The sequence below is a fragment of the Takifugu flavidus genome, chromosome 9, assembly GCF_003711565.1.
Source record: "Takifugu flavidus isolate HTHZ2018 chromosome 9, ASM371156v2, whole genome shotgun sequence".
Classification (NCBI taxonomy): domain Eukaryota; kingdom Metazoa; phylum Chordata; class Actinopteri; order Tetraodontiformes; family Tetraodontidae; genus Takifugu; species Takifugu flavidus.
The window spans coordinates 1,202,326-1,215,476 of NC_079528.1; the positions used below are offsets into that span (position 1 = coordinate 1,202,326).

Here is a 13,151-nt window from a genome sequence, read left to right on the forward strand (position 1 = left end):
CAGACGACTGTGGATGAGCGCTGTGGCAGCGCGATAATGAAATACGTCTCCTGGAGGACACGGTCCGATATTCATCTATCGTCTGGGGAATGTCACTGGGAATGAAGAAGTACAGCAGGGAGGTGACAGGAGCATTAAAAAGGGATGAAGTGACTGGGAGGGAGACTGAAAGTGCGCTTGTAAAGATTTGAGTGCTTTTGCTATTTATTTATTTTTGTTTGGGACCATCTGACTGGACATGTTCTCAGGGCTTCATCCAAAATCACATTTCCATCCATCCCACAAACATTCAGCTGGTTTTTATCACCTGATCCGCTGTTTGGTATGTCAGGACAGGAAGGTAGGCAGTGAGATGAAGATCGAGACAGTAATTGGCTGTATAATTACACTAAATGTATTAGGATGCGGTGCGTTACAGACCTGTGGAAGACAGGATATCACAAAATGAAAATTTCTTTTTATCGAGAATGAAAGGATATTGCGCTCCTGTTGCTACCTTGAGATTGTCCTCATCTGTCTCTGCAGAAAAGCAAAAAGGTCAGTTTACAATCGCTGCCAACAGATGACCCCCCCCCCCCCCCCCCACACACACACACACACACACACACACACATGCACAGGAAGGAAACAGAAGGTAGATGAAGGCTCCAGCAGCAGGTCCACAGGCTGCAGTGAGACATGTAGGAGGAGGTGCTCTGCTCACTGTTCCATGTCCGACTCAGTCCTATAAGCACCTCCCCTCTCCCTGAATGCTCGCTCCCTGACTCTGCGGTTGCTGATGGGCTGGCTGGAATGACCACGGAGAGTGGGAGACACAGGGAAATGCACTAGACGCGGCTGCTCGCTGGGAGGACTCTCTGATCCTTGATCCCTCCTCTTCCACAGACGCCTCTGATCTGCTCCACAGATGCATACCCACAGAGGAGAGCATGGTTGTGCAGACAGAGGGTCTTTAAGAAGAAGAGTCACACAGACGAAGACAACCACAGAGACACGCAGGTAAGAGGCGCCACAGCTGGGGCTGCTTTTAGGTTTTCCATTTATTCCAGTCTCTGCAGATGTGAAGGAATTAGCTCCTCCTCACCTGGGCTTTGAATGTCTTCTCTGACTGTCATCTGAGTCTGATCATTTGGTGAAGGTCTTTGTCTTGCGTGCTGTGCCGGTGTGCTGCATGGTCATTGATTAGAAAGCAGACGACTGTGGATGAGCGCTGTGGCAGCGCGATAATGAAATACGTCTCCTGGAGGACACGGTCCGATATTCATCTATCGTCTGGGGAATGTCACTGGGAATGAAGAAGTACAGCAGGGAGGTGACAGGAGCATTAAAAAGGGATGAAGTGACTGGGAGGGAGACTGAAAGTGCGCTTGTAAAGATTTGAGTGCTTTTGCTATTTATTTATTTTTGTTTGGGACCATCTGACTGGACATGTTCTCAGGGCTTCATCCAAAATCACATTTCCATCCATCCCACAAACATTCAGCTGGTTTTTATCACCTGATCCGCTGTTTGGTATGTCAGGACAGGAAGGTAGGCAGTGGGATGAAGATCGAGACAGTAATTGGCTGTATAATTACACTAAATGTATTAGGATGCGGTGCGTTACAGACCTGTGGAAGACAGGATATCACAAAATGAAAATTTCTTTTTATCGAGAATGAAAGGATATTGCGCTCCTGTTGCTACCTTGAGATTGTCCTCATCTGTCTCTGCAGAAAAGCAAAAAGGTCAGTTTACAATCGCTGCCAACAGATGACCCCCCCCCCCCCCCCCCCCCCCCCCCCCCCACACACACACACACACACACAACCCTCTACTAAGCCTTATTACATGACTCTGAAATGGTTATTGTGCTTTTCTCCTTCTGTGGATGTCAAAGACCCGGGCCGCAGCAGCACCAAAGTACATTTGAGAGATTGGTCCGTGGTGGATGTGCTTATTCAGAGGTGTCCGTGGCTGAGAGAGATGAGCTGTCTAATGCCATTGCATGCAGCATACATCACTGAATATGGGGCCACGGGCCGGAATCAACAGATGGAGGGCCATTACTTAGATCTCCAGGCTGCTCTGATCTGATCATGCACCTGTACAAGTTATGGAGACATAGGTCAGGTAGAGACAAGGCTCGTCTTGGCCACCAGAGCCTTCTCTCAACCACCAGGAATTATTCTAGAACTGTGCCTGACCAACAATTTCCTCTAGAGGTGTTCTGTCTCAAAGAAGTAAACCCCAAATTCTGAGCATATGTCATTAATGCTGATCTGGAGCGGCGATGTCAGGAGCAGCTTCTCTTCTGTCTTTTCCTTCCGTTGCAACTACAAATAACACTGGTCACCTTAGTTTCACCCAAACGTTTTATTTGCACAACTGTGTGGGTGGATGACACAACAGGCCACTGATGCAACAGCGTTTGGAATCATCTCTGTTTCATTATTGACGTGTTTTGACTGCAGCAGCAAGTGTCGGTAATGTGTTATACTGTAACGTTTAATGTTCTGAATGAATTCAGCAACTTCACTAGAGGAGATACTGCTTTTCATGTGTGTGGTGTGTAGTTTAGTTGTTATTCTTTACTGCTAGGAGACCTCCTACTGGACTAACTTCATACAAAGGTGAGAACCAAAGTTCGTATGAACAACATTGGCCCTGAACCCACGTCTGAGAACATGACTGGAGACCATTTTCAAATGCATATTGTCAGTTCTTTCACGGTAGCTGCGTGCTCTACTTCTTTTAGCCACCGAAACTAAAACTAGTGCAGAAATGTTGCTGCATTGTTCTTTGTTTTGCAGCTTAATGTGTTTTACAGTTACATAGCGACTGTCAAAAAGCTGCATAAACGTATTACGGGATTCAGCATGAGGCTGGATGTAAGCATGGGTGGTTAATTCTTTTTTCTAAGCAGCTTCACTTGTTTTTATTACAACATTTTTAGAAAAGCACCAGACCCAATGGAAAATCCTGCTTCAAGTATTTAAATGCAATTGTCATCGAGGTACATTGCTGGCTGCATTTAAGATCAAAACAGACTTGGATGTCATTGAAAGTAGCCTAAAATACCATAAATTACCACCAATATTTCCGCTGCTGGTGATTATCTTTGTTTTATTCCAGTTACTTGAGGCAGTCTGTTTTCCGCCTGCTTTGAACTTTATTATATAATATTTAAGGCTGTCAACTGATTAATATTTAAATCAGCTTAATCAGGGTAGCTGTGGATTAATCACAAATAATCACAATTCAAAATGTGCCCGAGAAATGAAAAATAAAGCTTTATTCAGTGCTGTGAGAACAGAAAGATAAATAACCAAAAAAAGGATGTCTACATTTAGCCAGGCACTAAAACTTGCAGCACTTCCTAGCAGATATTTTGCATTGAGATGGTCCTCCAATTTCATCCTGCTTTTGTGGAATATAAAGTCCTTCCAGCATTGTGTGCAAATCGATACGTACTTATTAGCAGCTCCCTCTATCATTGTCTTCTTCTCCAATCCATTAAGGTGTCCATTGGATTCTTTTGTGGTCTTTGTGTTCAGTGGCTCAACTCCAGTGTCCTCCATATTCCATTAGCTACAACATTATTTGTTTTTATTTTTTCTGTTTCTATACTTTGTATAGGTTGCTACTACAATTCAATTTCCCTATGGGGATGAATAAAGTACATCTTAATCTTAATCAGATTTTTAGAGTATTATTTTGTTTTCTGTTATCTTTGTACGTTCTCTGTCTCTTCAAGGTTTCTTATCCAAGTTTCAGGGTAATAAGCGTTATAACCCCAAACGAGCACATTTAAAATCTCAACACAACAATTTATTAGGTCATTTTCAAGGCTCAACCAGACCATTGACTGCTATATAAATGTCATAAAATTTCACAAAACAAGTTTAAGGCTGAAATGGAAGTAGGCGAAATGCTGAAATATTCAAAACTGCTCCACCCAAGGCATACGATGTTAGTAAAGCAGCTTGGTGTGAGGTCATTCCATAACTTGGCCCCGATCCCAAGTTATCAACAGAAAGAAAGAAAGAAAAGGTGCAAGGGGAAAAACAATGTTCTGACCAGTGCCTGGATTCGGAGACAGGGCTGTTTTCACCTCTCTCATCGGGAGAGGGCAGCGTCAGTCCCTCCTTCCACCAGTGATGGTCAGACTGCCCCGAGTATTTGCAAATCAAATCCGCGCTCCATTTTTGCTGATATTAGTCATTTATTAATGTAACCATTTCATAGCACAAGTTTTGACAATAAAGCTGAAAGGAAAAGAATCAAAAAGGCCGATGATATATCACATTAAGAGTGAACACATGTGGGACATTATTTGAATGAACTGTGACACAAAAATCATGTCAATAGCAGAAATCTGGTATTGGCTCAGGGTCCAATAATGTCCAGTCCCGTCTGTGAGACCTCACAGTTACAGAGACACTCTGACATGCTGCAGCACTCAGAAAGAGCAGAGCCCTTTAGAGGAACATTTGCATTGTCCCCTGTTTGCATGCAATCATAATCTACATTCTTAAATATGTATGCTGCACACACACACACACACACACACACACACACACACACACACACACACACACACACACACACACAAACATGCACATCCGCACATTTGTGTCTTTAATAGACACAATACATTACCAAGCATCTTACCCTAACACTTACCCTAACCTAAACCCAATTCTACCCTCAACCTTAAAACCATGTCTTAACCCTCAAACAGTAATTTACAGTTGTGGGCTCCAGCGAAATGCCACCCCCCCTCACAAACATGGCCCCATTCTGCTAGAATGAGGATCCCGGTACTCAATATGTAGGCAATGTGAGGAAACACACACACACACACAAACGCACACACAAAATCTCATTAGTGCTACAATCATGCTGATGATTTCTGTTTGTTTCACAGGTCACAAACAGCCATGGGCCACACAGCTAATTACGATTCTAACTGTGTTTTCGCGTCCTCTCCTCTGTCACAACAGCGCACCAAAGAGTGCTCTGAAATATCTAAAGCCTGCATCAGCGAGGGCACACAAGTCTATATACAGGCCACGTATAGAAAACAGATGACTGCAGAGTTTTTGCAGCAGCCAGACTCACGAGTGTCAAGAAGAAAAACATCGCGAATTCATGTGCTGCAGTTTTTGTCAGAGGCGGACACTTATTGTTGTTGTTTTTTTTTCGTTTTTCAGCTGTGGACATTTTTCGAAAAATGGCCACGGGGAAAACTGCACACACAGAGAAAAACATTACAGGGGGAGAGGGAAGAGTCTGCGTTCCCCCCCACCTTCTTGTTGTCTTGCTTCTGTAACCCACACATGTGGAAATCCAGAATGGACTAAATCTTTCAGCATAGTAGTCCTTTTCACCAAAGGAAATGGAATAAACCACACATTTGCTCAATATTTCAAAAGAATTTAATGGATTTCTCCATCTCTCTCTCTCCCTCTCTCACTCGGCATCACTAAGATCTCCCACCTTTCTCCTCAAGTGGCCCTGATGTGTTTCCATCTCTTCTCCCAATCAAGTTCACATGACTTGTATGGCTCAAAGAATCATAGCAAAGGTTTTTTTGTTTTAATCAGTGTGACACAAATGTCGCAGCCAGTTTGTGAATCTATAATTCAAACACACTTTGGGTTAAACTCTATACAAATAGTTTTCTTAAGTCAGAACAAACACTCAAACAGAAGCGTGCATTACTTATTTAAAGCTACTGAAGCAAAGAAATGATGCAGCTGCCTTTGGATAGCGGAAATTAAAAGGAAGGGGAAAAATTAATCTGATTCTGATGCAAGTTGGAGAAACAGATGGAGCGAGGGACGCACGTAAGGACACAGAGCTGAAGTTGATTGATGGTCTTGATTTCATTTCCCTGGAGAGGAAGCAAATTTGCTGTGAGATTTGGATTTGAGATGAAGTTTTTAAAAAAAAAAGAAATAATCTAAATGCTTCATTTGAGTAAGAGGAGCAAAAGTGCGTTTGGCACTGTTGGGGTTTGTCTTGTTTGACTGCAAATATCAAACTGCATTAGACAGAACAACGAAGTAGAGGGTTTAATTTTGTTAAAAGTGGAGCGCTGTTGAACAGGCTCCGCACTAAAGAAAAGTTTGGGATTTTACTGTATGCCGGGATCACTGTTCTGTTAATCAATACTGGAGATCCAAAGATCTGAGAGCTCAGTAGATCAAACAGATATAGAACTATTATATAAACAGCACAAAGCAAGAAGATGAGGTTCGCCGAAGTGTTCTAATTTTATCCGTACAAGCGCTTACAGAGGAAATCGAAACCTTCGGTGTTCAAAAATACAAACAGAGGAACGGCTCAGTCTCATTTTAAATTCAGTGTTTTCAAATCCCAAAAGTGAAACCAAAACCCTGTGTTCCATCACAGGGATTATCTGCTAAAGAAAGAGGAGGACAGGATGAAGGAGAAGGAAGAACACTGCACATATAGTGAAGAAATGTTTAGGATTTTACTCTGGAATAAATTGTCATAGTCAGAGGAAAACCAGGCCTCTGATAGACCTAAAAACAATCCTATTAGAGTAAACCTCCTAATGCAAACACAGCCCCAATCTGACATAAATGCTCATACACAAAATGCTAAAACTTGGATAATGATAAAAGTCTATTGACGAGGATGCCCCCCCCCCCCCCCCCCCCACACACACACACACACACCCCTAATCCCACTACCCACACATGAGGACCAACCAAAATGTCTTTACTACCCCAAAAAACTTTGTGGCTGAAATCCTCACTATGTAATATGAACAACCCCCCCCCCCTCCCACACACACACACACACACTCACACATTGATGATGTGATTATACGCAGTGTTTTTGTTTCTGTGTAATATAAACAATTGAGACGACACCATGCTGTAATTATTGTAAATGTAGTTACAACATGTTTTTCTCTGCAGGGCGGAATAATAAATCGCATTATTGAAGGCGATGATCCCTTTATTTAAATACAAATTTCATATGTTTCATACTGAGGCAGGTTTCATGTTAAAATCCATCTATTCATTTTCTGTTTATCACTGTTTTGTCCTAACCAGGATCAGAGGAGGTGCTGGAGTACCCCCTGGATAAGTCATTAGGCCATCACAAGAAACACAGACACACACAGACACACACACACACACAGACACACACAGACACACACACACACACACACCTTTTACTCACACTCCCAAACCCAGGGGCAATTTAATACCCGCACAAAACCCACAGAGGCACTTAGAGATCATGAAATTCTGTTAACCACTGTGCTGGTCCTTCATGATGAAGGATTCCATTAAGATAATAAACAGAATCAACATTTTGTAATAGTTTCCTAATTAAATATTAATTTCTGTATATGAAAAACATCACTTTAAGACAACAAGGACTCCAGGAGCAGCTCTCTCCTGGCACTTGTGAGTTGTTTGAGTCAATAATTTCAAAGGTTTATCTGCGTGTGGAGATTGGGAGATGCGAGCCGGCATCATGCTGCTCATTCCCAGAGCTGACAGATTCAACCTTTCTCTTAAACAGAGCTGCACTTTAAACATGAAGCAGTGGAAAAAAAGGGGGAAAAAATGCAGCCAGCTTTTGTTTTCTGGATTATTCTGCTTTGGACTCTCAAATCACCAGCTGTCAATACCAAAACACCCACACCACCCCCTGGAAAGGCTCCACAAACATACAGTTCAGGAATTTACTATAAATAGCATGGTAATATTTGCAATTACGATCGAGAGATAGAAGAAAACATGCTGAACGCTTGTTCAGTTTTAGTCTCTGGAGGACCAGGGAATTAGTCTGGGAACAGTAAAGTGCAGCATAGAATCAACTTATACCCACAGAAACTGTGTCTGGAATCTGCTTCATATTGAATTTACTAATCGAGAAAAAAAAGCAACCTTAAAATAATTCCACTCGACTGTGCAGACATTGATTCATTATGTTGCACTTTCAGCGTATCGGTGAGATCAGGAAATAGTTCAGTCAACTATTTCGACTAATGAAGGAGTGTGTGTTGCAGACAGGAGAGCAGCGTTGCATAGGTTGAAGTCACCTATACGGCCACGGCACATGCTCAGTCCGTTTATCCTCCCAGTATAAAATATCTTCAGTCTGAATCTGATATAAACCTGTTTCAAGCTTCTTTGTAAATATTTTCACAGAGTAAGTGAGAGTACACAGACTAATATACAGTATAAAAAGATGTAAATCCCAACGTTTTATGAAAAAGGCTGATTCCATATCTCATTCTTTCATTCTTCTTCCACTCTGGGTGGATTAATGATTGACTGGAAGGCATATTATCATTAAATGTCCCTGCTAATGTTCTGCCTGCTTCACCAGAGGTGATTGTAGGTTCATGTCAAGTAGTTCTGACAGCCTGTGAAACTGCAGCAGATTTAGGAGGATAACAAAATACAGCAAAGTCCTTTTAAGAAAGGAAAGACATTAAAGCTCAGGGAAGCTCTGGATCTGGCAACCGTGTCACAGTTATTCACTGTACATTAGCAAAGAAAAACACACAATCTGTTGCAATGCTGAGAAGAATGTGGGCTTTATTCGCTGCCAACTTTGTCAACACAGACAGGCGATGGCACATTCATGCACAGCCCTGCAAGATTCTAGTGTCAACATCGCCCTGTGCTCGAGATAAAAACCACGCCATGACAACAAAAACCCGATTAGCTGCTAAACACACCTCTGTGAAGTCTCTGATTGGTAGCTCGGTTGCACATGTAGCTGAACACTTTTACAAAACAAACAGACTCTGGTTTCTGCTCCTCTGCAGACTGTTACTGTTGCGCATAGCCTACAGGTCTATTAGCATGCGCACAACATGTCGTCTGCATCTGCGCTTGAGTAAACACAGAGACGCCCGCAAGGAGTTATTACAGTAAAAGTGATTCTTCCCAGCCCTTTAAATGTATGCACTGTCTCTGTCTGTCTCTGATCCTCCCTCCCTCCCTCTCTCCCTGTCTCTCTTTCTCTCTCGCACACACACACACACACACAGACACACAAGCACACACCTTGATTGTGCAGAGGAGCATCTCCTGAGAGAAGGCACATTTAAATTTTTAATGGATTCAGACTCTTTGAGGAAAATATTGAAGTGGCTTTCCTGAATACTCATAACCCTCCACCCTCCCACTTCTACAGTTCTCTAACCCAGAGGGAGGATGCAGCCCAATAGGAACGTTTAATGTAATTGGACACACTAAACTTGGCATTATGCAGAACGTGTCCTCATGTAAATACTGCTCTGCATTGTGTGAATGGCTGATGGAGACGGAAACCCATTCTCTGCACTGACTGTGTTTTAACAGTATATGTACCCTATAAATGTCCTGAACTTGGTGCTAAAGCTCTTTAATTCAGCAGCCAATCTTGCACAGCTAAACTGTAAAATGCTGCTTCATTAAAACGTTCTCTTACTCCACTTGAGAAATGATTAAAAACAAACAGGGGTTTGTTTTTACTAAATCAGATTAGCCTTTTTTGTTTGCACAATGGAGACATTTGCAATTTTTAAATTACGATTTTAAACAATGCAAACAGCTGCTCCTCCTGTGCACACAATACGTGTTTGGCATGATATTCATCATCTTTGGCTCCATCCATATTCCCTCACTTACTGAAGAGATGCTCGTTGAGGACCTCTGGACCTCCTGGCTGTTGTGTTATTATGTGTCAGAAACAGAACCTGAATAAAACTGTCCATAATAAACAGTGAGAATAGGATTAAACCTCATTGTGAGCTGTAGATGCTGAAGATGGAGGTACGATGGACGTGTAAGGGCCTTTTTTCCCCATAGCTCTTCTAGCTGATAACTGTTTTCACATTTCACATTAATAACTCTTTCTACTTTTATTCTTACCCTGCAGATAGCAATATCTGAACCCCCCATATAGTACGAACCGTGCAGGAACTTGGACAGACACCTTTGACACTTCGGAAGTCTTGGCTTTAGCTTGTGCTATAAAGCTAATGGGAGGCATTCAGTGTTCATACTTTGAGGCTAGTGGAGGCTGGAAATCAATGCTGACATGCATTTCTTCCATTTCAGGCCTGATGTCAGTGTGAATGAAAGATCACAATAGAAGTCAGACCTTATACCTTCAGTTTCCTTGTCATGCTAATTAATGGACTGCAGGTAAAGTGTCTGACCTGCTCTGCAGCAACAGGGAATTACCTTTTTGGTGGAGGACTGGCCAGTAATGAAGGGCCTTCGACACCTGCCAGGAGACCGGCTCTGTGATTAATACTCTTAGAGAGTTTGCTGTGAGTAGCACAAGACGGATGTGTTCCTGTTGTGAACCCATGGGTCTATCCATGTTGATGTGGAAACAGAAGAAACAATATCTACCTAAAGCTTTTAGCCTTCCCTTGTTGCATTTATAAAATCCTTTCTTTCCTCTGGCAGAAAAAAAGCACACCCACGCGCTACACTATTCATTACTCATTACTAAGAGCGATGAAACCTTGGTAGAGGTGCTTTTCTGTTTTACTTACAATTATGTAAGTTTAGGCATTCATATGCTTCTTGGAACCATTTCAATGAAATGTTCCCTTAAAAATCAGTGGTTACAGTTTTCCCAATGTTGTGTAAAAAATGAAAAAAGAAGTGCTGTATGCTTGCTTTTAAAGGTTAGTGACACTTCATCTCTGAAAAGGCTGATGGAAATAATAAAGAAAGCAAAAATTGTCCTTCGTCTGGTGTTGATGAGCCATTTTAGAACCGGTATTGTTTCTCTTCTCAGAGAGGATGCTGGGAGAGGATATAGCAAAGAGAAAGAGTTAGTGTGGAAGGGGGAGAAAGAGAGAGATGAACAGCTCATAGACAGAAAAGAGAACCTCTGCTCATGCTGATGTGTTGGGCCTGTACAGGAGTGGAACAGGGGAACCTTGAATAAACATGGAGGACAAAGAAAAAATCCACAGGAGAGTGCCGGAAGAATGAGAAGAAAAGTTCAAGGCTCTCTCTGAGGAAGTTTAGAATCAGGACGAAGAGCTCAAAAAGAAAGATGACGAGTTCAGTAATAAAGAAGAGATCTTTATGTAGCAGCTGGGTGAGTTCTATGAGCACTGGGAGGCTGGAGGATGGACGGATGGATGGATGGATGGATGGATGGATGGATGGATGGATGGATGGATGGATGGATGGATGGATGGATGGATGGGTGGGTGGGTGGGTGGGTGGGTGGATGGATGGATGGATGGATGGATTCTTCTGTTTTAACTATAACAAAGCATGTTGGAAATCAACGATTGTATTGCCGGTATCTTGTAACTCATGTCTTACCTTTTGTCCTTGTTATATCCTATAAGTGTAATAAAGCCACAGTGATGGTCCGTCTCTCTTGAAAACGTAATAAACGCTGCCTTCGTAAATTACATTTCAGAATCCTTCCAATATGCTGGCAAAAAATATAGCCCATGAATAATGCAATTATGGTATGCAATGTTCACAATAGACAATATTGGAGCAGAGGGATTCAGATTCAGATTTCCTTTATTTGTCCCACACGGGGAAATTTACAGCGGAACAGCAGCAGCAAAAGAAAAAGTAAAATAAAACAATTAAATAAAATTTGGGGTAAGATATACAGAAAAAGGATGTATATATATACAGTATATATACAATAATCCAAGATAAATGGATAATTGGCCCTTGTATACCTGTACATGCTGCAGAGGCTGTATACAATATACAATATACACATCGATGTGACTGGGAATGAGGAAGCACCGCCATGAATGAGCAAACTGCAGTCTAGTTTTTGGTTGCAACAATCCCTCGTGTTTCATTTTGGCTGAAGTGCTTTTATCCAGCTGTGGTTCCCAATCACAGCTGCTGCATTTTGCCCAGAAACACAATGGGACTAATTATGATTTTTGCCAGCAACTGAAGCACCCAAAAGCCTCCATGTTCTCACAAAGAGTTTTTCTGAGCATCATTAGTAGATTATATTTTGCTGCTGTTTGTTGAGTTAAAATGATAATGACGGTATTTAAAAATAAAGAAAAAAAAACCCACACAACTTTGTGTTTATTACCATCGTAGTGAGACTGTCCCACACCAGCTATGTCAGATCGGGTCCATCGATGCGGAGTCGGCTTTTGTGGGTCCTGGAGATGAGCCGCGGTCCGGAGCTGGCAGGGTGACTGACAAGTGCGGCTGTGAACATGATTCCTTGGCCAGGAAACTTGAGGTAACACGTCCAGCCGCACGGACGCTTCAGCAGTCAGGTGAACTAAAATGGTGGGATGTCAAAAAGACTCACCTCTGATGTGGGGGAGTAATCTGCTGGGATGGAGGATGGAGTGACAAAAGTGTTACGTGTCTGTGGTGAAGCCATCGCTGCTGTTACTGTAGCTCCAGTAGTTTCTGGCCTTTTGTCCGGTCTTGGCTGCTGGTGGCTGTTCCCCCTCCGGCATTTCCGGGTGTTGAAATCAAGGATGTCACCTTTGATATCCCACCAGCAGTAGCATGACACCGCATGTCCCTCAGGTGTGGCGACACGGTGGATCGGGCCGTCACCGTCTAGCCTTTCTGCAGTCCACAAACCTGCTCTCTGTCGACCATCAGGTTGGAGGCCTCATGAAGGAGGACATTGCATGACGTTTCATCTCCGATAGACGCAGGCACATCAGGGACATTTCAGAGGTGTTGTCTTATTAAAAGGTCAGAGCATCACCACTGATTTAATTTAACTCACGAGATCTCGATTCAATCAGGCTTCTGATTTGATTATTAATGATCCCGGGGCGGTGGCCCAGCAGTGCAGCATTTAGCACGCTGATGAATGAATGAATCAATGTCATATTATTGAAACGAAGACTGATTGGGAAATCAATTAGCTGATCTGTGCCACACCGCACAAGAGAACTTTTACAGAGGATGTGGTTCAAAAACTGCTGGTTGCGGGGGCGGGAGGGGGGTTGATAGACTGTAAACCCTGTCACAAACGTGGTGATGATCTGTGGAGGGACGGGGAGCCCAACTGTGTATTCACTATATTCATCACCAAAGGAAGGTTCCAGTCAGCTGAGCTTGGCTCTGCACCTCCGAGACAGATGAGCTGTCATCTTTATTGTCTTTTGATGCCGGAGCTTTTGTCTCCGCCAT

General features: G+C 42.7%; 1 protein-coding gene across 3 annotated transcripts in view; it reads left to right on the plus strand.

The window, feature by feature from the left end:
• The first annotated feature begins 639 nt into the window (after positions 1 to 639).
• Positions 640 to 13,151, plus strand: part of frmpd3 (FERM and PDZ domain containing 3) — a 54,540-nt gene continuing 42,028 nt past the window's right edge. For 2 of the 3 annotated variants that reach the window (XM_057043311.1, XM_057043313.1), the window contains exon 1: positions 640 to 999. The gene's annotated coding sequence lies outside the window, so the exon portion shown is untranslated. The remainder of the gene's footprint in view (positions 1,000 to 13,151) is intronic. The other variant, XM_057043317.1, reaches the window with a different exon arrangement.